This window comes from Talpa europaea, assembly GCF_964194135.1.
Source record: "Talpa europaea genome assembly, chromosome: 13".
Lineage (NCBI taxonomy): Eukaryota > Metazoa > Chordata > Mammalia > Eulipotyphla > Talpidae > Talpa > Talpa europaea.
This window is the reverse complement of record NC_140080.1, coordinates 90,134,318-90,159,863: the sequence shown is the minus strand read 5'-3', so window position 1 is coordinate 90,159,863 and position 25,546 is coordinate 90,134,318.

The window sequence follows — 25,546 nt, the reverse complement described above, 5'->3', positions numbered from 1 at the left end:
GATCCAGCTCAAAGCTCTTTGCTTCTGAGCCTTCTGCATATGCCAGATGTGTTCCTTGTTGGCACACATTTATACTATGTGGAGAGACTGGCACACATTTATACTATGTGGAGAGACTAAGAACACTTTCTGGGTTAGTGTACCAGTAGGGTGTCCTTTGAGAATAAGGAGGATGCATAACAAATTAGGTCATAGAGGAGGAAACCAGGACAGAGGACACTGCCCTGACACCGAGTCTGTAATCCGTTCTCTAATGTTAGAGGGACCCTGGTAGAGGGAATCTGTCCCAAGCGCGTGGGCCCTGGTCCTTGTTCCTTGCCTGGGTTCTGTTGAGTCTAAGTTCTCAGTTTGAGCAATCACCAGTGTGTTCTATTTTACTTTTTTCTACTCTGAGTTTTGAATCATCTCCTGAACCTCTCTGCTCAGGCTTGTATATCTGATCAGCTCTCCTTGTATCCTCTTCAGGTATTTTTGTGTTAAACTGTTGTACTGTTTGAAAGTGTGCACCGTTAGGTGCTGTGTTCTCATGTATAAACCTCAGGAATATAATTTAATAATCTTGGGAAAATCTTCCCACTTTCTTTGGAAATACCAGGGCAGTGAGTCACCAGAAAGCCTTCCAGGAAAGGAGAGGGGGCCTGGTCTTTGGGCTCACCACTCACCGCCTATCAGTTATCTCTGCCCTGCAGATGAGCCCGGGCATCCTCCAGGCAGGAAATAGGATGTTAGTGGGTGGGCCCCAGAGTGCACAGACTTGGAAGCAGGAAAATGAGAACGCATGTGGAAGGGATCCAGGTAGGAGAGTGTCGGGCACAGAGGAAAGCATCCCGTATCCCTGTGGGTTCATTTTAGGTTGGACAAGAAATCCAGACAGCATCAGATGAGTTAGCAAGGGAAAAATCCATTTAATAACATTCATATGGAGAATTTGCATGGTTATAAATTCTAAAGAACAATGGAGCAGACAAGGGACATTTATCCTGTATTTAGGGACCTGGGGTATGAAAGAGAGGGGGCAGAGGGAGGGAGATCACATGACAGTAAAAAGGGGGTGACCTCATCCTTATCTGAGAGTAAAGATGAAGTTCTTATGTTGAGAGGACATGAACCCACAACTGGATGAGAACCCCCAACCCATATTCTGTGGGTATCTCCTCTCTCGGGAAGGGGCTTCTCGGTTTCCCACTGCTTTCAGCCCCAAATAGTCTGCATTCGCTGAGTGATGATAATAGACTTTCCAGGGCTCCCAGGCCTTGACTGATCTCTTCTTCCCATACCAAAGTGTGAGGAGACCTACTCTGGGATGACTAATTGTTATGGGTTGACTTATGTCCCCACCCACCCCCCAAATGTGTGAAATCTTAACCCTAGTACTTGTGAATGTTCTTTTATTTAGAAACAGGGTCACTGGGCCTTCTTGTGGTGCAACGGGTTAAGCACCGCACTATGAAGCGATCTGCAGCCTTTGCAGCATGAGTTCGATTCCTGGCTGGCCAGGGAGCAGCCCACATGGTGTAGCAGACCTCTCTTGACTCGCCCGCTGCTCCCCTCAGCAGTATACTTCAGTCAATCTGCCTGTTCTGTTCCCCCCTCTGTCTCTGGAGAATCCTCTCACCGCCCCCCCCCCCATCTCTGGCCTGTACCCCAGCTCTTGTATTCATAAATAAATAAATCTTTTTTTTAAAAAAAAAAGAAAAAAGAAAGAAACAGGGTCATTGCAGATGTAATCTGATTAAAAGGAGATCATCTGGTCAGGACATTAACTCACTGTGACCAGTGTCCTTATAAGAAAAGACAAAGACACACCAGGAGAAGGTGACCAAAGCTAGAGGGAGGCAGTGACTGGTGACTATCCCCAGAGAGAAGGAAGGTCATCTCCTATGGGTTTCAAGTGAACATGGCCTTGGTAACACCTTGATTCTGGCCTTCTGACCCCCAGACCTGGGAAACAATACACTGCTATTATGTTAAGTCTCTAACTCCTTTTCTGGTTCTTCTTCCTCCTCCTTATCCCTAGTTTTAAGTACTGACCAGGATATTTTTTGTTTAAGAGTTTAAGATCTCTATTTGCATATTTCACTTTCTCACTCATTTCCAGACTCTAACCCTCACAAATGGAATGAATTTCCAAATTTAACATATGAACCTGTCCACATTTTTACCTTCTGCTGCATATATTCAGTCTGGATGTCCATTCACTATCTTCATAAGGTCTGAAATGAAACTAATTTCTGATGACCTCTGCCCCGGTTTTAGTCACCCAACTTCCTCCTCTGTCCAAAGTTCAGTGTCCTTCCTGGTCTAGTCACCCATCTCTGAAATCTTGGAGTCTTGCTTTGAGCACATTTCTCCTCATCCTTAACCATTGCCAAGTCCTATTGACTCTACCTGTTGTCTCAAACCCTTCTAATTTCTTTTGTTGTTTGACCACAGCCCCAATTTTCTGCCTGGTGTTATCACTTTATACTCTTCCTCTTGCATCAGCTAAATTGGACTTCAGCAAATGCTACAACCTTGTTTCAAGAGCACCAAGATTTCCAGCCTCTCAGCCAGGGAGCCACCTATTTCCAGAGATCAGGGACAAGATAGACGCTGTAGCCTGCCAAGTATCAAAGGATGTGGGGGTTCAAAGGAGCAAATGAAAGTCAAGGATAGGAGGGCACCTTGGGCCCTGGTCACGAACCTTTTCTTCTCTCTCTCTCTCTCTTTTAAGATTTATTTATTTATACATATAAGAACTGGGGTACAGGCCATAGGTGCAGGAGGTGAGAGGATTCACCAAAGACAGAGTAGGGAGCAGAACTGGCAGATCTGCTGAAATACACTGCTGAGGGGAGCAGTGGGTGAGTCAGAAGAGGTCTGTTGCACCATGTGGGTCAGCTCCCCGGCCTGGGATCAAACTTGTGCTGCAGTGACTGCATATAGCTTCATAGTGCTGATGCTTAAGTCCTTGTGCCACCAGGGAGGCCCCTGTCAGGACCATTTCTAACTAGGCCTGTGGCCTTGGATTTAATCTAATGCAAGGACATCTGATTCTCGTTTTATCCTTTGCTTAATGATATCCTACCTCCTTCTGTATTTTGTCCTGCAACTCCCATTTTGAGTATTGGGGAAACTTAAAGAATCCTGTCATGAAAAGATCCCTTTGGACCAATATAGAGAATAGAGAGATAACACAATTTATTCTTGAGTGTTCATATCAGAGGATATGCATGCAAGCAACCTGCAGGAGACAAGTGTCTGCAGAGAACTTCACACAAATGTATATAGTAAAACAGAAGAAAGAACAATTAAAATGTCTCATTTCCTCCAGAAACAAATGAATGGACCTTGTGTTAGTCTATTATACTCCTGAGGACAGACTCCTGAGTTAATTTCAGATGAATGTGCTTATAGTTCCAAGGGTCAAATGACCTGCATGCCTTTGCTTTGGAATATCAAAAGGTCAGATCTATTATCGGAGCTATTATGTTTGCAAGGAGATACACTAAATGGGGTTTTGGGGGGTAGTCACCTTCCTCCACTTCCTGAACAAAATGAATTTTTATCATCATACCCTGAAGGGTAGGCCTCACCAGGATTTCAGAGCAGGCTGTCCCAAGCAAGTCACTTTGACATGTGGATTATTTGGAGTTGAGGTCAATTTAGCCCTACAGGCACATGAGGGAAATTTTACCACTCTCTTAACTGCCTAGAAGAATGAACATTGGGTGTCAGGCTCAAAATTAGGGTTATTGCCAGAAATATCCTTTCTATCAGAGAAAGCTATCTATAGATAGAGCGAACATCTAATCACAGAGCATCTGAATTCTGTCATGTGAGCCACTCTCCTTGTCACGTGAATCCCCCCTTCTCTCCTTGAAGTCCCTTGTTCCTGTCCTTTTCCTTAGCTCAAGATCCGTGCCCCCATTTTTCTTCATTGACCTTGAGGTCCTTGTTTCTATGGGGAATCTACATAGAAATGGGGAATTCCCCATATCATGTAATTAAATTTGGGTTTTATTCTTACTAATCTGTCTGATGTTAATTTAATTACTCAGCCAGCCTGAAAAGAACCCAGGATGTTCAGGAAAAATTTCCCTTCTCTTCTGACACTCTTAGGGCAATGAATTCTTGTCTCTTCAATACTCTATACTTCATCTTCTCTCAGTACACTGTTCTACAGCCTCAGCTCAGCCCACATTAGAGAAGATGCTTAAAACTCAATTGAGGACATACCATCCCTGTCCTAGGGGTAGCCTAGATACCACAGAACTGTTGTAGAACTGGATGTATTTTGGAATTACTTGGAAAGTTGAAAAGATGGAATACGTGAGTCCCTCTACCAGATTTATTCAGAGTGCTTCATCTTGGGTAGATTATGACATTAAAAAAAAAATTCCTTAGAGGGTCCTGATGCTTAGTCAGGTTGGCATCTGCCTCTGTTGAAAAGTTTGATGTTAGAATGTGATAAATGCTTCTTCGTCTCTGTGTTGGATAAACCTCTTTCCTTAAACCTAAAAAAAAAAAAAAAAAAAAACCCCAAAAAAACAAAAAAACAAACAAACAAAAAAACCCAAACAGAATATTCAACTATATATATATATATTTTAAAGATTTATTTATTTATGCATACAAGAGTGGAGTATAGGCCAGAGATGTTGGGGGTGAGAGGATCCCCCAGAGACAGAGTGGGGAACAGAACAGGCTGACTGAAATACACTGCTGAGGGGAGCAGTGGGCGAGACAGGAGTGGTCTGCTTTGCCATATGTGTTGCTTCCTGGCCAGCCGGGGATCGAACTCATGCTGCAGAGGCTGTGGATTGCATCATAGTACAGTGCTTAACCCCTTGCACCACCAGGGAGGCCCTCAACTAAATATATTTTAAAGATTGCATTGGCTTTATTTAATGATTCAGGAAGCATCCCATCCAGTAAGTAGAAAAGAACTCTGAAGAACTATACAAAATAAAAGACTTTTATACACAGAAGGGCAGGATAGTGACGAGGCTGAAGAGGTTGAAGAGGTTATACAAGAAAGAAGAGATAAGGAAGAATAGATATGAAAGTTCACCTTTCTGTAGAGGATATCAGTGGTCTGTCAGTAGAGCTGACGAGGTCATTCCAGATTGACTCAATTTAAGTTTCCTTTTCTGGGAGAGTTTGAGACTGTAATTAAATTAGGCATTAAGTCTAAACTTTGTGGTGTGGGGCTTAGCACAAATGACTACAGTTTGTGCCTGTTGTCTTTTTAACAGCTCAAATGAAAAATCTTCTTCTAGTTAAGTCCATCAGAGGACTCTGTTAAAATAAAAATCTGTAGTTGATTTGAGGGTTTCTATGGTCTCCTTCCAATTTGCACAGCCTCTTCAGGGCTGTTATCAGGGAGTTACTGTCCTGATCACATTTTTAATGCATTGAATTCTTTTGGGAGGAATTTCCTCCCTAATGACAGTAGTAAGCCTGAGGCTGTAGGGCCATCACACCACAAAAATGCATTTTATTTCCTTTGGCTCCATAAAAGGAGGAAAATTGTTTTCCCTTCTATCCTTCTAGGTTCTCAACTGTGATTCTATAATAAAAGTCAGATTAACATGAGAAAAACAAATAAAAGTTTATTAACATGTGCATTATAACTTGTAAAACACAGCAGTGCCCAGCAATAAGTAACTCAAAGAGATAGTCCCAGCTAAGGAAAAGGGATTTTGAGGCTTCTGGGGGTAGATGCAAGTTATGGAAGGTGACCTGAAAAAGTATGGTAAACAGCATCATCTTAGTCACACAAATTTAAGTTAGAGCTATCTTCATTGGTGAGTTTTTCATGATTAAGGGTTATTTTGTTCTACCTGATACAAAGAGGGAGACACCCTTACACATGATTTCCTTTATAAATGTAAATTTCCCTTACAAAAAGGAAACATGTTCTATCTTCAAAGTTCCTCTTGTCTGCTGAGTCTTAAATAATCAGCTCAAAATAGTCTGTATGTCAGAGAGACATATTATGGTATGATGTAAGGAAGCAAAATCTGCCACCCCAAAATAAGTCTTTGGCAAAAGGTTGATTTCATGGGAGGGGCTCTGATGACTGAGTTAAGTTGCCTTTGTAAAAGACATTTACATATAAACTTCTCTTTATTAATACAAGTACCAGGAAGACCTAATCTGCTTGTTTTGTTTAAAGAAGAAGGCAAAATATAAACATGCATACCTTTGTTTATTGTGCCTTCCTTGGTAAACTCCCTACCTGACCTTTCTCTTTCCTTCCCTGTAACTCGCCTTGTCTTAGGTAAGCTATTAAGGTGGTATCTGAAGTTGGTGGCAAGTTACTCCATCATCTTGGGTCCCTCCAATGTATACAGGGGGTATGCATGGTATTATCAAGTTTCTTTTTTTCCCTCTCCCTTAGCAATCAGTCTGTTGCTTATTTGACTATGTGCCAGTCTGGAAGAACCAAGAGAGATAAAGGATGACTGTCTTTGTGCCCCATGGTGACATATTCTGGTTTATAGTAGTCTTTGTGCATCCAAACATATTGATCTTGATCGGTTCTACTGGAGACACCATGTTCTTGGATGTTCAGATTATAAGGGTATCAATAGGCATTTAGACACAAAGGAAAATGACTCTTTGAAGTGAGTTTGAGTAACAGGCGGGTCAAATTTGCCTCAATTCACCAATTTTTCTGTTCTTTATGTAGTTTTGATATGGGAAAAAAACAGAAATGAGGGGAAATCATTCGGTTTGTGAGTCCTTACATGTGCACTTAAGAACAAAGGGCAGGACTCTAAAACAGAGAGATAAAAAAGAATTTCATCAAAGGGTTTGTTTACATAGAGAGTGCAAGGGGTGGGGGGAGAGTTAATTGTCAAGGATCAAGCCTTATGGCAGTGAGCTCTAAAGCATGGACTGAGCTCTAATCTCAGTCAACCAGGTTCTGCCCCTTCCCAGAAGCTGTGACACCAGCAAAATGGCTGACATGCAGGAAAATACTGTCTATCCTACCACTGCTGAGCAGAGAGCAGAGTGTACTTGGAAGCCAGAAGGAAAAAAGAAAGACCAGGAGAATATCTGCCAGCATGGCTTCAATCCTCCACACCCTTTAACTTGGTTGTTGTGCAGGTGCCTGAGATATTGACTGCTCAGAGATAGGGGTGAGGGAGAGAATGTTGGGCTGGATAAAAGTTTCCCCTACCCCTTTGGGTTTTACTGGAACTGGTCAAGCAATCAAATTAACATCAGACAGATTAGCAGGAGAATAAACAAGTTTAAATAAATATATATAGGGCCTCCCCGGTGGCGCAGCGGTTGAGCGCTGGGTTGTGAAGCTGCCCGCAGCCTCTGCAGCGCCGGTTCGATCCCCGGCTGCTCCCCGGCCACCAGAGGAGGGTCCCACATGGCGCGCAGACCTCTCCTGCTGCCCACTGCTCCCCTCAGCAGTGTCCTTCGGTCCTTCTGCCTGCTCTGCTCCCCGCTCTGGCTCTGGTGAATTCTCTCACCCTCCTGCGCTTCTGACTGTACCCAGTGCTTGTATAAATAAATAAATAAATACATCTTTAAAAAAAAAATTAAAGAAAATTAAAAATAAATAAATAAATAAATAAAGAAAGAAAGAAAGAAAGAAAGACATGAAGGCCTCCCTGGTGGCGCAGGTAGTTGAGTGTAGTGCTGTGAAGCTGTCCACAGCCTCTGCAGCGTGGGTTCAATTCCTGGCCGGCCAGAGAGAGTCCCACATGGTGTGGCAGACCTCCTCTGTCTTGCCTGCTGTTCCCCTCAGCAGTGTATTTCAGTGGATCTGCCTGATCTGTTTCCTACTCTCTCTGGTGAATCTTCTTACCCTCCTGCACTCTGGCCTGTACCCCTGTTCTTGTATGCATGAATAAATAAATCTGTAAAAAAATAACAAATAAATATAAATAGACATGAATTCTAAGGTCAGTGAGAAAAAATGGCAGTATGTATCCTGAGAGAAGGAAACGGATAAGATCCTGGGCTTCAAGGAGAGAAGCTATAGGGCCGCTGACCTTCCTCTCTTCCTTTCCTACCCAAATCTTTCTTTTTTTCATTAGCTGAAATGATACCTAAGGTGATGGTTTGGGCCCTTTCAGGGAGCTACTGAACTTGCCTATTCTTTGATGTGTACAGGAGTTATACATGTTATTAAAGATATGTTAGTTTTTCTCCTGCTAATCTGTCTTTTATTACAGGGGTAGCTCTCAGTCAAGATACTAGCAAGGTAAAGGGAATTTTTTTTTCCCTCCCCTACAGTATTTTCTGCCACTTATTTTTTTACTTTTGTAATTGAAATGCTTACTTTTTTTGTTTGTGGGAGCTAATTGCTTAATTTCTGGGGCTTAAGCTTTTAAAACATCACTTTCCCCTTCATGTACTTGTTTTCAGGCAAAAGCAAGTTGGAAGTGTACCAGAATATGCCAGCTAAAAACATCTCTCTATGGCATATGATCTTTTTTTGCACCAAAGGCTACTAAGAACCAACTAGATGCAAGGAAAGCTCTAAGAGAAGGACACAAGTTATCCTTTTGTAAAGGAAATGTACACTTATAAAGGAAATTTCCAGTTGTAAAGGTGTCTCCCTCTCCTGTACCAGGAGGGGAAGGCTCTTAATCAAGCTCCTTAATGGATAAGGCTGGGACTTACATCTTCATGAGAAATCTTACTAAACAACATTTGTTTACTATACTTTTCTTGTTGGTTTCCCATATCTTGCCACCTCACCCCTTTTCCTTTGCTTAACCTGCAATGGTGTACAATCCTCAGCCATCTGACCGAAATCCCATATCTTTGTGAAACTCCTGAGTACACGTGTAATGAAATCTTTTTGCTTCTGTTAATCATTTTCTCAGTTTGATTTGAAGGCCCCAACCAATGAACCTAAAATGGGTGGGTGGAAAAATAATTTTTTTCCTGCTCTGCAAAACCTCTAGAAGCCGCCTGGTTCTTCCCCCCTTCCATCTCTGCCCTTCTGCCTTGCACACCAGGCTGCCAGCAAGTGAACCAGGAGGTGAAGAGCAGCTGTGATTCTCCAGTTAAAAAGTCGCTCAGCGTGAGAAGGGGACATGAATCGGCCGGGAACTGCGCCCAACAGGAGGCACGGAGCTCTCTCACCCAGACTTCCTGAGAAATGAAGGAGAAATAATAGGCAGTTCACATTTGCAGCCAGCCAGCTGGGTGGTATTCCTTGAAGTGAAGTGCTCACAAATCCCTCCTGGGGCTGAGCCGGTTTGACAAGCTGAGGATTTGGGTGGCCTATCTACTGTTTGAGGGGAGTCTTGGGAAGCTAAAGGAAGCAAAGCAAGGCCCTTTGCTGAGTTGCTTTTTTGAAAGTCAAGTAATAGACCCTCAATGGCTGATTTAAAAGCCTGATTACATGACATGAAAAATGTCACAATTATCTTTCTTTGATAGTGGCTTCCACTGAGGTGACTCAACCTGTAACAGAATTGGCAGGAAGGCTCTTTGTCCTTGTGATTGAGATAAAAATGAGTATCATCTAAACGTACAAACTACTTATTTCTTACAGGAGTCTAATACATTATTTTTCAATGTAAACTGCCTGTGTTTGTAATAAAGCACACCCATTTAGCTATGCATTTTGCAAAGGCAAATCAAAGCAGCATCGTTGTTCCTCTCTTTGTTTTTGTCAGAAATTTCAGATTTTGATTTGTCACCCCAGGGGAACAGGGATGTGTGTGCAGGTACATTTGGAAAAATGGTTTTGCAAATTTAGATGGGCGTGCTTATGAACACGGGGAGGCACCCCAGCTTTTCCCTTTGTGATGCATTGGAAAGACTTGGTTTTTGAGCCTGGGAAAAACCCCCAATTGTGAATGAAAACACATACAGACAAACAAATAAACACTTAAAAAAAAAACTGAAAACAAAACAACAGGAAGGCCAGAAGCAATTTAATTTCAGTAATATTTTCAATAAATTAATGGCCTGTGTTTGCGGCAGCAGACACTTGGAAAAGATTGAGCTGACAGATGGGCACAAATAAAGCCACAGGAAAACTGGGAAGGATGATAAATATTATCTGCAGGCCATTTTTATCCCTCTTGTTAATTAACCATCCTGCTTTTCTCACCACAGCTAAGCTTATTTTTCTTTTTGCTCTGGAGTTCTTTTATAGTGGTTTCTTCCAAACTTTCTCATATTTCCCTCCTGTGTTGTTTTCCACCCCAAATCTGCTTTGGTTTTCAATCCTGAGCTCTCTTCCACATTTCCTCCAATGAGGATTTTGCAGGGGAGAAAGCAAGGACATTGCCTTTACCTCTTGTCAGCTTCCTAACAATTTTCTTGCTATTAATGTCTAACAACTTTCCAGCCCCAGGGAATACAAATACCTTTCCTTTTCTATAAATTGTTGTGTGCTGTTCTTACTGCCCATCACTAAAAATACAACACAGCTTTATTGATCTCCCTCTCCTGTTTTCCCCTTAGAAGAATGTTACAAATGGATTGCTTCTGCCCTGTATCTTTTAATGGTTTATATTTTCTGATGCCCAGTTTGGCAGCCTGGCAGGGTCATTTAGTTGAAAGAACATGGGCTTTGGAAACAGCCAGTTCTTGGTTCATGTTTTGGTTTTGTTTCTTATTAACTGGATGACCTTTGGGTGAGTTCCTTACCCCTCTGAGCCAGTGTCTTCATTGCAGTAATGATTGCTACCGTCTGAGTTTGCTGTCGGGTCTCAGGGTACATGTATTACCCTCTATCTCCTTTCATTAATAGCAGAATGCCAGGAGGATATGGCCAGTCAAGGAGACATTGGGTTAGTTGCAACTTTTCCTTCTGCAAAGTTTAATAATGTCTTCTTTCCCTGCCACAAAGAAAGCACACAGTTATTGCATTAAACAAGACTTTTCTGTTTTTTCCTTTAAAGTTTTAACCGGGCCCATTGTCCAAAAGATTCTTCTTTGGTCAAAGGAGACTGGGTTTGTGGTCATACGATCCAGCAGGTATCTGGTATAACTCCTGAGGTATCCGTGACCTTTCCTTTAATTTATTTCTCTCAGGGGCCAGTGGGAGAGCAAAAGGAAAAATAGGACTGCCTCTGGGAGACCCCCTTCTGTGCAGCAGCCCAAGAGTGGCAGAAGGCCAATGAGTTAATGAAACTCACAGAGCATTTGTCTAATTTGAATAATCGAGCTCTTAGCCAACATTCACCTCCTCAGAGAAGCCTCCCCTGACCATCGAATCAAAAATAATTCCCCCAGTGACTCTCTAGTCATCATTCTGCTTTATCATCATCACAACTGTCTGAAATTATTTGCTAATTTACATGTTCGCTCTGTTATGTTTTTGTTTCCTTTACTGAAAGGAAGGAAGATCTATGACAGCTGGAAACCACCTTATCTTATTTTCTGTTATATTCTCATTGCTAACAGCAACGTATAACAGATCTAAGCCCCCAATAAGTGCTTGTTACAGAAGTAATAAGGATAGAGGTCTCTTTAGTATTGGAAATTCCCCCCAACATTTATCCATGAATGAATGCAGCGAAAGGTCTAGCGTAGCCTGGCTCAGCTGATCTTAGCTGATTCATGTATGTGTCTGCCGGTAGAGTGGAGGAGTGGCAGGGCAGGCTTCTCTGTGGATTGTAACTGCATCCTAGGTTAGTACAAGGGGTACACCCGACAGTTACATGATCACTCAAAAAGAATGCAGGCAACATTCAAAAACAATTTTATTTAATTCATGGAGCAGTGATTGATACAAAGGATCATTCCTTCTTTTAAAAAACTCTCTTGGGCCTCCCCGGTGGTGCAGCAGTTGAGCGCTGGGTTGTGAAGCTGCCCGCAGCCTCTGCAGCACCAGTTCGATCCCCAGCTGCTCCCCGGCCACCGGAGGAGGGTCCCACATGGCGCGCAGACCTCTCCTGCCGCCTGTTGCTCCCCTCAGCAGTGTACTTCGTCAGTCTGCCTGCTCTGCTCCTTGCTCTGGCTCTGGTGAATTCTCTCACCCTCCCGCGCTTCTGACTGTGCCCAGTGTTTGTATAAATAAATAGATAAATCTTAAAAAAAAAAAAAAAAAAAAAAACCTCTCTTAATTTGTCTTCTAGAACACTGTTCTTTCCTGACTCTTCAGGTCCTTACCGGGACCCAGGGTCATACTTCATCTCCGTGACCTTGACTCTTCTCTCATCTCTGCCAGCATTCATTCTCTAGGTGATTCATCTAGTCACACGGCTTCAAATATCTTCCTATTTTGACAACCCTAAATTTATATCTTTGTTGCTGAGAAAACAAGGGCCCATCTATTGAATGCACGTAAATGCCAAAAAAAATATGCCACTGGGGTTTAGGAAAGGAAAGGACTTTGATGCAAAGCCAGCTGAGCAGGAGACAGGAACCCTAAGACTCAGATCTGCCTCCCTGATTGGCCAGGGAGGGGCAGAGAGACTTATATTTTGGGAAGCAGGGCTTGGCAAAACAAAAGAGTTGAATTTCATTGATTGGGGAGTAGGCTGGGGGCACAGAAATTTGGGTTTGGCAGTAGAAGGTCTTTGGATGACGCAGACAGGATGACTGGAATGCAGAGTTGGCTGAAGATCATTGGAGGTGGGGAGCTCTTGTTTGTCTATGGGATGCTGGGCAAACCCTTCAGATGCTTCATGGACGATGGCTGGACCTGCTTTGCTAAGTTTTCTGCTCGGTTTCATCTGTAACCCAAATCTTTGAATTCTATACATATATTTCCAACTACTCTTGTGATGTCTCTACTTGGATGCTGAGGTTGATTTCATTAATATCCACACCCTTTGCCACTTTACATTGTTCTCACTGAAGAGGCAAAGTCTACGCTTCCTGGCAGCCCAGCTCAATCTGGGCTTAGTTGCCTCTCTTGCTTTGCCAATAAGATAAAGCAGAATTCGTGGTGTGCAAATTCCAAGCCTACTCCTCAAGAGTGAGTGAGTGAATGTGTGTGTCTATTTACAGTCTTGTGCTTCTGTCACGGCTGTGAGAAGTACAAGGTCAAGTTAGGACTCTGGTCTCATGAAGAGGGCAAGGCTTAGAGCAGAACTTCCCAGTTAAGGAAAGTCATTTGACTCAAATCAAATGAGTGCACGGGCCTTCCTGGTGGTGCAAGGGTTTAAGTTGCAGCACCATGAAGCAATCCGCAGCCACTGCAGCACGAGTTCGATTCCCGGCCAGGGAACTAACCCACATGATGCAGCAGACCTCTCCTGTCTCACCTGCTGCTCTCCTCAGCCTATGTGTTTCAGTAAATCTGCTTGTTCTGCTCCCCACTTTCTCTGGTGAATCCTCTCACCCCCCCATACCTTTAGCCTGTACCCCAGTTCTTGTGTGCACAAATAACTAAATCTTTAAAAAATAACAAATCAAATGAGAGCAGAACCCCAGGTTACCTGTAGACAGATAACACACAGACTGTAATGAATGAACCCAGCAGAGATCCATTGAGTCAAACTAAAGTAGCTGAGCCTCACTAACCCGCAGCACTATAATAATAATTATGGCTTTAAGTTATTGAGTTTTCTTGAAAGATTCATCTTAGATTTTATTTGTGTAGTATAAATTGCCTGTCTTTAGAGGGTACATTCAGTGAGTTTTGAGTGTATATATATATTGGTGATCTAAAACATTCAGCGTAGTCAGTTTTTTAAAATTTTAGCCATTCTTATAGGTAGGTAGGGATATCTCATTATGGTTTTAATTTCATTTACTGATGAATAATGATGTTGAATATCTTTTTCAAGTGCTAATTGGTCATTCATTTCTTTTGAGTCTACTCACATTCTTTTTCCTTTAAAACATTGTGATTTGTTTTCCTGTATTTGAGTTGCCAAGAGTTCTCTTAGATATAAGGTCTTTGTTAGATGTATGTGTTATGAATAGTCTCTCCTATTCTATGGCTTAAAATTTTGATTTTGAACAGGTAAATGTTTTAAGTTTTGAAAAATCACAATTTATCATTTTTTTTTTGCAATTCATTCTTAGAATATTCACCTCTGCAGGCAAAAATAATTGATTCTTTTCCTGTATTTTGCAAACATCAGCAAACATCAGCAAATCCTACTAGAATCACTTTCAAAATCTATCCAGAATCTGCCCACCTCTCACTGTCTCTACCTCTGGCACCCTGGTCCAAGCTGCTTTGGTTTATGTCCTGGGGTTTTTGTTGTTTTTTGCAATAGCCTCCCACTTGGCATCCCTGCTCCTGCCCTTGTACCCCTTGTCCCATTATGTCTCAACACAGAAATCAGAGTGATATTTAAAAAAATTTAACTTTGATTAAGTTTGATCATCTGCTCAGAATCTGTCCAAGACTTCCCTCCTGATCACTCAGAGCAAAACTCATAATCTTATAAATCAAAACATCCTACAGAATCTCCCCTGCTCATAACCTCTCTCTAGCTGCAATGCTGCTCCTGCTGCCCTGGTCTTTTTGCTGTTCCTTCAACATTCAGGAGGAAAGCTTTATTAATCAATATCTGACGGCCACCCAAAGTCCAGTTTCTGTCCAACATCGTACAGTTGACACTTTTTACCCAAAATCCCTGCCCCTTCCCCTTCCGGTAACCACTATTTTGTCCTTAGAATCTGAAAGTTTGTTTTGTTTTGTTTGTTCACTTTGAACATGGATTTTGAGTGATCTTTATTCCCTGGAGAGCAGGAGTCCTGCATTTCCCCCACCGTGCAGATGTAGTAGGAGATGAAATCCTTCTTAGAGCACAGTGGATCTCTTCCCTCTTCTGGACTGGTCATTGACCACAGTGGTCTTTAATGCAGCTCCCTTTCCAGTTTCCTCTACTACCCCCCAGGGAAACATCCCTATGTAGTGTGGCAACTTCAAAACGCCAATGTAAAATTATCAATAAAATCTTAATTCACATACAAAGATAAAAATATATTAATCCTACTAAATTAAAAAAAAAAAAAGTCGAAGCCAATAGGCAAAATGGATACTGAATACTTTCTCACATAGTTAAAACACACCTGGCCCCCATTAGCTGGTGAACAGAAATATCAGGTTTCCTTTGCAGCATCCGCTAAGCCATGTTTTTGTTTACATATGATAGGGGCTTTTTTGCTCTTATGATGTTATTTGGGCATTCATTGTTTTTATTAGGTAAAATATTTTTATGACCCATAGCACTATTATTCAAGTATTCTTAAAACAGCCATGCAAGTGCTTTTGTTGAACGATGCTCCCCCAAATCAATAGCTCTTGACGGGGAGTCATATGTATTAAGGTGCCAAGAAGAGCAAGGCAATGGGACATGGAGCAGTTAATATGGGAGACGACACCCTGAGAAATATTAGATGTAACGCCAGGAACAGGAAAAGCAGCTTTAAAGTCAAAATATGTTAGAACTTGTGGATGAGCTCTGCAAATACATCTGTTTTATTTTTATATTTATTCCCTTGAAGAAATCATTCTTGAATTATGCAAGCTTGAATTATACAAGGTTTTCTGAGATGCATCTTTTTATGAAATAAGACCTCCCCACATTTTTATAACCAGGAATAATCCAACTTAAAAAAAAAAATCTCAGTGCTGCTTGGCACTTAAATAAACAAGTTCCAGGTTGTCTTTTTAATAGGAAAACTGCATTTTAGATTATATAATCCATCAGTTTGAATTGCTTAAAAAGTGCTTAGCAAAGCCCCATGTGCAAATAGGTGTAAAGGAAATGTTTTTTAGTGATAAGAATCAGGTAGTTAATATTTTCAAAGCGTTTTGCTCAGACATGAGAAGAACTAAATTAATTTCCTTGAAAGGCTTAGGAGAATGCATAGTTATTAATCTAATTCAGCTTCTTATTAGTGCAAAACTCACTGGAATGTTACAGGGTAATGGTCAGCTGTCGAGATGATTTATGCCATTTATTATTTTTAAAAGGAGGGATGTTTTGCATTTTTTTATTTCATGTGATAACCTCGGCAGAATGAAATCCCATTTGTAGTTTCCACAGTGCAATAAAAACAGGTTTGGCTTTTCAAGTTCAGCGGTGTGATTTGTGTGTGTAGTTTCAATTTGTGATGTGTCAGCCAATGAACAGCTGATTTAATAACAGTTAAGAACCTCTACTACACTGGAATGACTGAAGTGATGTTTCTTTAGATCAATAGTATTGCCTGATTTTACTGCGGAAATAAATCATTTTGCCACACGGGTGCCAAAATGTGAGGGTTACTTGGATCAATGACACAAACCTATGTTATCTTTGGAGAGACTATGAGATCTTAGTCCATCAATCAAATCAACTTTAATTAAATCTAATTTAATGGACTATTGCCTAATAAAAAGAACACTTAAAAGGAAGTCATAGTTGAAGCACACAGGGCTTAGACACAAATGTCTAATCGACTAAAAAGAAGGCAACATCTGGAGATTCTGGCCTGCAGGTTCTCCCTGCCTGTGAAATTTCTCAGTAACTTCTTTTCTGATCTTCTTGCTCAAATCTTCTCCTTTTCCTACAGGAAAAGAAGGCTTCAGGTTTATGAAAATCTTTACTATAAGGGGGATCATTTGGAAACTTCTTCCCTTTTCCTATACTGTCACATAATCATATATAAAAATAACATAAGACTTGGTATTTTAGTCATTTAAAGTGTACATTTTAGGAGGCCTCCCTGGTGGCTCAGCGGTTGAGCGCTGGGTTGCGAAGCTGCCCACAGCCTCTGCAGCGCCAGTTCAATCCCCGTCCCACATGGTGCACAGACCTCTCCTGCAGCCCGCTGCTCCCCTCAGCAGTGTACTTTGTCAGTCTGCCTGTTCTGCTCCCCACTCTGGCTCTGGTGAATTCTCTCACCCTCCTGACTTCTGACTGTACCCAGTGCTTGTATAAATAAATAAATAAATCTTTTAAAAAATAAATAAATAAAGTGTACAGTTTAGTGACATTAATTATATTCACATGATTTCTAATTTCAAAACTTTTTCATCCTCTCCATGAGAAACTCATGAAATGATAACATTTTGTATCCTTCTTTCAGTCCCTGATAACTCTGAACCTGCTTTCTGTCTCTATTCATTTGCTTATTCTAGATATTTCCTAGAAGTAAATTCATATAATATTTGTCCTCTGGTGTCTGGCTTATGACACTTAGTGTAATGTTTCCAAGGTTTATTCATGCTGTGACATGTCGGAATTTCCTTCCTTTTTAGGCTGAATACTCTTCAATTGTAAGTACATCTGACCTTTGGCTACCCAGTCCTCTGTTGATGAGCACTTGGGTTCTATGCAGCTTTTGTCTATTCACACAATGATATCCGGGCAGACCCTTTACACTTGGCTCTTCCCCTTTCTTCTGTTCGACTTCAGCTTGACCATTGCCTCCTAGGAAGAGCCTTGCACTCCTCTGGGCTTGAACTTGTGTAATTTCTGTTGGCATGAAGAGAAGTGAATAGATTCAGAAGGTGTTACAGAGATGAAATCACCAGATTTATTGAACTGTACACTGAAAAAGGTTAAGATGGCACATATGATGTTATGTATATTTTACTAGACTTACAAAAATATTGCCAGGTTGCAGTAGTTGGTTATGGACAACAAGGAGTAGTGGCAAGGATGCTTAAGTGTTAGGTTGGACAAGTAACTAATGGATCCCTAGAGGAGTACTAGGCTGGTATAGGGAAGAACTTGAGTTCAGTTGTGGAAAGTTTGAGGTGCAGATGTTTTTATGGGCATAGAGGAGAGGCATGCCCACCAAGCACAGAAACTGTAGCAAAATCAGTGGGCTGACATTCAGCTACAGGTCTTGATTCTTGCAGGAAAATGGTATGGGCATTGGAAGATTCTGCTTATTAAAAAATCATGTTAGACAGAGAAGTCTCAGCAAACAGAACTGAATTTTTAAATAATAAACCTGCTATCAAGATTGCTATACCTACTCAAGGGCAGATTAGCAATAAACATGACTTCATGTTGAGTTTCAAAGGAATGGCTTAAAAATTGGACTGACTGAGCTTGTAAGTGGAGCTGAATTTCTGCAGCTAGGAGGAAGCAGATGGGAGAACACAAAAAGTTTCAGAAGCTTGACAGACTTAATATTGACCCTCCCCAAGGAGATTGTTCTCCAATTGTTACTGACCTAACTAGGTCGTATCACTTGGGCAACAAAAGTCAGACTCTGAACCACAAGATTGTTTCCATAAAGGAGGCTTTTTATTAGCAATTAGTACCATGTCAGGAAGACAGTAGAGTCAGTACTGAGAAAAGTCTGCTTAAGTGGTGAGAGAAGGAAGGTTATATAGGGAAGAAAGGAATGTGGAAACAAAAAAGTAGTGTGGAGGAGTTTCTTCATTTTCAGGTCTGGGGCAGGGGGTGCTGCTGGACAGCTGGGCTGTCTAGGAATAGCTGATGACAAGACTGCATTTCTGGAACAGGGCACCAGGCAGCCTATGGGTAGTCAGTCAGAAGACTAGGGATAGTGTTTCCAGAATAGTTGCTTTCTTCTGCATTATCAATTAAAACAACCTGTGGGTGTTTATCAGGCGCTGATATTATCAGCATCCTCACGAAGAACAGAAATATCTCATTAAGCATTAGGAAACCCATCTGCGTAGCCCTGAGGAATGTAATATAGTGACTTCTAAGGCAGGAGTCATGTCATTATTCCTGATTCTGACCCAACTGCACAACCATGGCTTGACATGGCAGAAAAAAATGGCATGTTTGCCAAATCTACATTTTACTTTCCTCCTAGGAAAACTACATTTCCCGGTTTCCCTTGCAGTTAGGTTGTGACTGTAGGGCTGGGTTCTGAGCAGCCCGATGTAGTTAGAAATGATGTTCTCTATTTCCAGGTCTGGCCTCTAAAAGGTCCCATGATATTCTCATCTTGTTTTTTCCTGCTTTAAACTGATGATTCTAAATGGTTACTAGATAGAGGGTCTTTAAATGATGGAGCCTGTGATCGAAGGAACCCAGATTCCTAAGTCACCCTGTGGCAGAGACACACTGCGGAGATAACACCGGGACCATAATAGACTTTGGATGAGTGAGAAACAGACATTAATTACACCCAACTACTGAGATTTCAGGGTAATAGGGTGTGGTAGGTAGAAAAATCTCTTCCTATCCCCAATTGTATAAATCCATATTCATGTCTGGAACCTGTGAACATGTCAGGTTACGTGATAAAGAGAAATTAAAGTAGCAGGTGAGGTGATAGTTGCTCATCAGCTGACCTTAAAATAAAGTGCTCCTGGATTGTCTGAATGGGCCAAATCTAGTCACAAGAGTCTTTAAAAGAAGAGAACTTTTCCAAACTGTTGTCAGGGAGATGTGATCAAGGAAGAGAGGAAGGATCAGAGAGATGTGACAATGTTGGCTTTGAAGATGAGCCAGGGAATGGGGCTACCTCTGGAAGTTGGAAAAGTCAAGGAAACAGATTCTCCCCTGGAGCCTCCAAAAGGGCTGTGGCCAGGTTGGCATTTTGATTTTAACCTAGTAAGCCCCATGTCCAGTGTCTGTCTTCCAGAACTGCAAGGCAATACAATTTGTACTTTTGTAAGTCTTCTAAGTTTATGATAATCTGTTATAGTGGCAATACATAGCTACTAGATACAGCCTAGTTGATCCTGAGTAAGCATAAATAATTCATAACTGTACTTTGTCATGGTGTCAGAAAGCTGCAGTTTAGAGATTCGTTTAGGTAAACCAGCCTCTGCTCATAACAACGTAAATATTTCTGTGAGAATTAAGGTTTAGTATGAATAGTTCAGAGACACGGTCTTCTCCTCTCCTGATGACTTGGAGAATTTGGCAGCATTGCCATGTGCTGGATAGGGTTGTTTTACCCACGGAGTCAGGAAAGATGAAGGACTGAGTCAGCTGAAGTGTGAATGCACAGGGGAGAGTGATGGAAGGTCCAGTGGGCAAGCGCAGACTGTAAAGACCTGCTAGGCCATGCTATGGACTTATCCTATACATGGCGCTAATGATCGGTATTCCTTTATTCCAGTTTACCCAAGTAGATAAGTTTGCCAGTACTGCTGTAACAAAATACCACATACTGGGTGAATTCAACAATAGAAATTTAGCTTATCATAGTTTTGGGGGCTGAAAGTCTGAGATCAAGGTATCAGGAGGGTTGGCCTTTCTGAGACTGCTCTCCTTGACTTGTAGAGGGTGTCTGTCTTCTCCCTGTGTCTTTGTGGTTAGGCCTGAATGAGGAATATAACCCCTACCTTAGAAGCCCCTGTACAACATTCCTCAGGTCCATGAGGATGGGTTGTCTAATGCTTAGTGAGATATTTCTGTTCTTTCCGAAGATGCTAACATCAGTGCCTGATGAACAGTTGAGGGTCATTTTATACTAGCAGTAATCTTGTGATTGGCTATCCCTAGACTGACTGGCATCCCCAGACGTGAGAATGAAGAAACTCCCCACTCCTGCACCTTCCCACATTCCTTTCTTCCCTATGTAATCTTCCTTCCTTTGTAACTTGAGGAGACAGCCTTTTCTGAGTACTGACACTATTGTCCTCTCAATGTGGCATCACTTGCTAATAAAACACTTCCTTTGTGGAAAGAACCTCATGGTTCCTGAAGATATTATTATTATTATTATTATTTTTAAAGATTTATTTATTGATTTATACAAGAACCAGGGTACAGGCCAGATGTGTGGGAGGGTGAGAGGATTCACAGAGACAGAGCGAGGAACAGAACAGGCAGACTGACGAAATACACTGCTGAGGGGAGCAGCGGGCAAGACAGGAGAGGTCTGCAGCGCCATGTGGGACACTCGCCTGCCAGCGGGGATCAAACCTACACTGCAGAGGCTGTGGACAGCTTCACAGCACTGTGCTCAACTGCCTGCGCCACCAGGGGAGGCCCCTGAGGATACTATTTTTTAATTAATTACCATTTTAAAGGTGCTGTCCCAAACACAGTCACATTCTGAGGTACTGGGGTGTTGTCACTTGAATTTCAGTATCATAAGACTTTAACGTAAATTTTGGGGCATACACTTTTAGATTATTGCAACCATGAAAGTGCAACATGATTTTATTTTATGATTTTGATATATACTTGAGGATAATTTCCATCCTCAACTCACATATATCATCAACTTACTCTAAAGCGACAGCATGACCTGAGCAGAGAACGGCGTTCATAGAGAATTGTCAAAGGCAGGCGTTACATAATGAATGAGGAATATTGGGGAAAAGAACTATTATGAAATCCTCCTTTTCAATCAGCTTTGCTGTAAACTATTAATTCAGGTGAGTAATGGAGCGTCAGGTATATTCTCTACTTGCCTTTTCTCCCTGTACATGTTTGTTACAAAATTTTCCCATATTGGCCAAATACAAATGTCTATCATCGCTCTAAAACATTAATGGAACATGTTATTTTTAAAAATGTGAACTTTGGAAAGCCTCCATAGAAGTGTACATTTTTTTAATGATATCGATTCAAGGAAAACCTGGTGGAAAGCCTATTTTATTATGATAATAAATCAAATTTTATACAAAAGTATCTACCACAAATGAGTAGGTCTCAGTTTTTGTTATATTATTGCATAAGGCAAGGTCTGCCTTAAATGCTATGGAGGTTAGATTCTTGTTTCAAAGAAATTACAAACCAGACTAAGAATATATAATACATGTAAAACTATAACATCCATAAACCTTAAGAATCACATATGCAGTAAAATTGTGCTCATAAAATAGACATAAATATACTGTGGGTATTGAGTATAAAATGTGTGCTAATATATTATAGAAAATGCCCATGTTATATTAAAAATATAACTTATGACTCAATAAATGGGCAGCAGATCTGCGCAGACAGTTCATCAAACGGGATATCCAGAAAGCCAAGAGCTTTTAGTAGGGAGACGCAGGCCAGAACCACAGGATGTCTCACACCTGTGAGAATGACATATATTAAAAAGATCCCCAACAAACAGCGCTGGAGAGGATGAGAGGCAAGCAGAACTCTGTTATGCTGCTAGGGGGAATGTAAACTGCTGTATTCATTTTGGAAAATGATCTGAATTTACCTTAAAAAACTATGGCCCAGCAATCTCACTCTTGGGCATCTATCCAAAGAACATGAAGTCAACAACTCAAAAAACAATATGCTCTACAATGTTTATTGCAGAATTATTTACAATAGCCAGAGCATGGAAACAATGTGCCCACTGATAGAGGCAGGGCACTGAGAGAGGACTGGATAATGAGGCTGTGGTATAGCCACGCAATGGAAAATTATTTCGCCATAAGGAAAGAAAAATTGCTTCCATTTATGGAAGGTGTGCAAGGGAATTGTGTGTACTAAAGCAAGTCAGAATGACAAAGACAAATATTGGACAGAGCAGATGACTCGACAAAGCAAACTAGTGGACACAAATGAAGTGAGATTTCTGAAATTAAGAGGGAGGGAGGGAGGCAGGAAGGATCAAAGGAAGATAAGGGAGAAAAACACACAAAAGGAACACTAACATACCCCAACCAAGAAAAGTGAGGATCAGGAGCAAAGAAGGGAAGTAAGGACACAGTTTCTAGAACCTCGCAAGTTGTGCCTTTAGCAGTTGGTACCGGAGAGGCTGATGGCCTGGAGAATGGCAGCCTGTAAGAGACAGAGAAACCAGTTCTATCATGCAACGCAGCAGGGAGAGAGCTGGGGGAATCAGCTTCCATCCGCTCTCTCCTCTCTTCAGCCCTCCTGCTGGAAACTCTTATTGAGTCCGACTGATGGAGTGTAAGAGAGCTCAGTGCACACAGGCCCTAAAAGTCATAGGAGGAGAAATAAATTATACTTGTTGACTCAGTTCTATAGTTCTGCTGTCCCCAGCTCGTGGATGCTATTAGCAACAGAGCCCTCCACTATATGGAGGAAAGTAGGCAGTCGTGGCAGTTGCGTGCCCAAACATAGCCAGCCGCCTTGCCTTGTCCACACACATGCCCTTCACACTCAGCAGTTTGTAAACAGAGACAAAGTTATCTGGAAAAGGAGAGAAGGCAAGGGGTGGAGAAGTGTGTGTTCAGGCCCTTTCTTCCTGGGATGTGATCCTGTATTTTAAGGCAGCAAGACCTGGGCAATTACAAACTTTAGTCATTGACCAGCTTGTTAATGGAGCAAACACCACGACCTTTTGTGAGTTGCCTGTTTTTTATTATAGGTTTGTTTTTCTAATTATAACTTATGTTTATTGAGTACTTACTATGTGCCAGGCAATAAATAATCTATGTTTTCCCTTAATTCTCAGCAGGACCATATGAGGTACAATTAAGACCCAGCTTCAAAATAAAAATCACGGATGCCCCCCCACCAAAGGTTAGCTGTTCAAAAGTACTAAGTAAATGAGCTAACATTGCTGCTTACTATTTAACGTACTTCCTTATTTATGTATTATGTTGAAGAAACAGACTGCAAAAAGTTTAATTTTAGTCTGTTATGATTTTTTTACCTTTACTAAATTTAAGATTATAACTTGTTTTAGATGTTCCTGAAAATGAGCATCATAAAAATCCGTGTGTACCCTTTCCTGAGAACATTCCCCTCCTGTCTCCATGGAGACAATCACAATCATTATTTCAAACTATTTAATAATTAAGATTATAGACATTTGATTTTCAATACCCGTATTATACTTCTGTCCTTTCGGTGGTTGTCCTGATTATCATGAATTTGACTCATTTCTAATATACTAGCTATAGTGATATTTAACGAAGATTAAATTTGCTTCAATTATTACTCTAAAGTGCCTTTGAGGAATCAGTTTCTCTCAATCTCTCAATAACACTATTTGGGGCAGGTGGAACTGCCATTTTGTTTCTTTCTTCTGTAGAGACATTTCTTTTAGTTAAGCAAGGAGGAGTTATTTCTCAGCGTTACTCTCCAAGTTGGAATCATTCTTGTCTCCTCAGCATCTTAACCTCTTCAAAGACGGGCTCTGTATGAGTTGGGTGGCTGAGAATAGCATCTGTTGTTGAGTCTATTTTTCATGTTCCTCTGACCTCTCTATCTTGCAGCATCAGCTCATCCCAGTGTCACATTTTGAATGCCTGGACCCATACCCACTTCCTGTTTCCAGCGCCACCTCCCACCCTGTGTGACTTGGTGGGGGAAGGAGGCAGCATCCTCCTACTACAGAGCCAGGATGGGCACAGCCTCCTTCCTACCCCCTGTCTGCCAGCCTGAGTAATAGGACTCAGGCTCTGCCCCCAGCCTGGGCCCTGGAGTCTCCAGGGAGTAGTGCCAAGCAGAGAAACAGGTGCCTTCTGGTGCTGGAGTGCATATCACCTTGGCCTCGAGTGTCCATTGGAGGTAGAGCTGGTGTGCCTGTCATGTAGCCATTTTTCCTATGACACAGCCTGGCTGGGTGTCTAACCATGGTCCAAGCCCAGTTCTCCCATCATCCCGTGGAGTCTGCATGCCACCTGGCATTCTTCCAGCAACTCTCCTTATGCTTGGGTTAGCCTAAGAGGCGTCTATGGCTTGCAGCTACCTGTCCTCTAGGAGGACGGAGTCTGGTGCAGGCAGGGGCACACACTTGCATGGGGAGTGCAGTGTGTGAAAGGTCCAAGACCCAGACATGCGACTCAGTCCTTCTGCACACGGCTGCCATTCTTGCAGTGCTAACTCAAGGCATTTTTGTGGGAGCAATTTTGTTCTGTGTTGTCAGGGGAACTGGAGTCCCAAGATCCTTAGTGAGGAGCACTTCAGTCTTTTCTGTTCCCCCCAACCCCGCACACCCTCCTCCATTCACTCATTGGTCACTAACTCACGCTGTATTGTCACATCAGCTGGCTCCATGTGGGCATCGGCACCCACCAGACACATTTAGATGCTGCTTTCTGACATCAACAGAGTCCACCCCACTTAACTGCTGGCCCTGGGCAGCCTGGCCTGGGAAGAAGCTGGTCCCACTTTTCCTTATAAGTCCTGCACTTCCTTAGAGTATGTGCTTACCCACGTCTTTGTGAAATGAATGGATTCTTTCCTCTATTATCTGCAGCCAGGAAGGGAGTCCCCTTAGTAATCGAATCTGTAAAGGTCTAATCATGGGGCTCACAGACTTGAAGTCCAGGACATTTCCATCTACCTATGAGGTTGTTGGGGGAGGGGTCTTTGGTTTTTTTCACACTTGCAAAATTCTCCAGAGTTGGAATTATATAAGACAGAATGCTTTTATTCCACCACAATTCACAATGTCTTACAGCTGTCTGCAAATGGTTCTCCCCCTCCCTGGGTATTTCCCAGGTAGCTAAATTCAGATCAGAACACCCCTGGGCGAATATATAATTGGACTCCAAAGGGAGTTGTATGTCCCTATGGGATATTTCTAACAAGCCGTGGAAGCTTAACAGAAATACTTTTTCTCTCTCTAGGGAGAAAGATTATTTCTGTTCAGTGATTGTCTGAGAGAAAATAGCACAGCAGCCGAAGCTTGATTCGGGAATTTATGGCTTTTCTATGTGTTTAATATTTTGAATGTCCTGACCTCCCTTGAATTCAGAAAGCCTAGAATGCTCACTACAGTGTCAGATAATGGCTATTTTTTTACCTTGGTAAAAATTCAAATTGACGCATTAACTCTCCAAGGCATTTTACATCCTGAA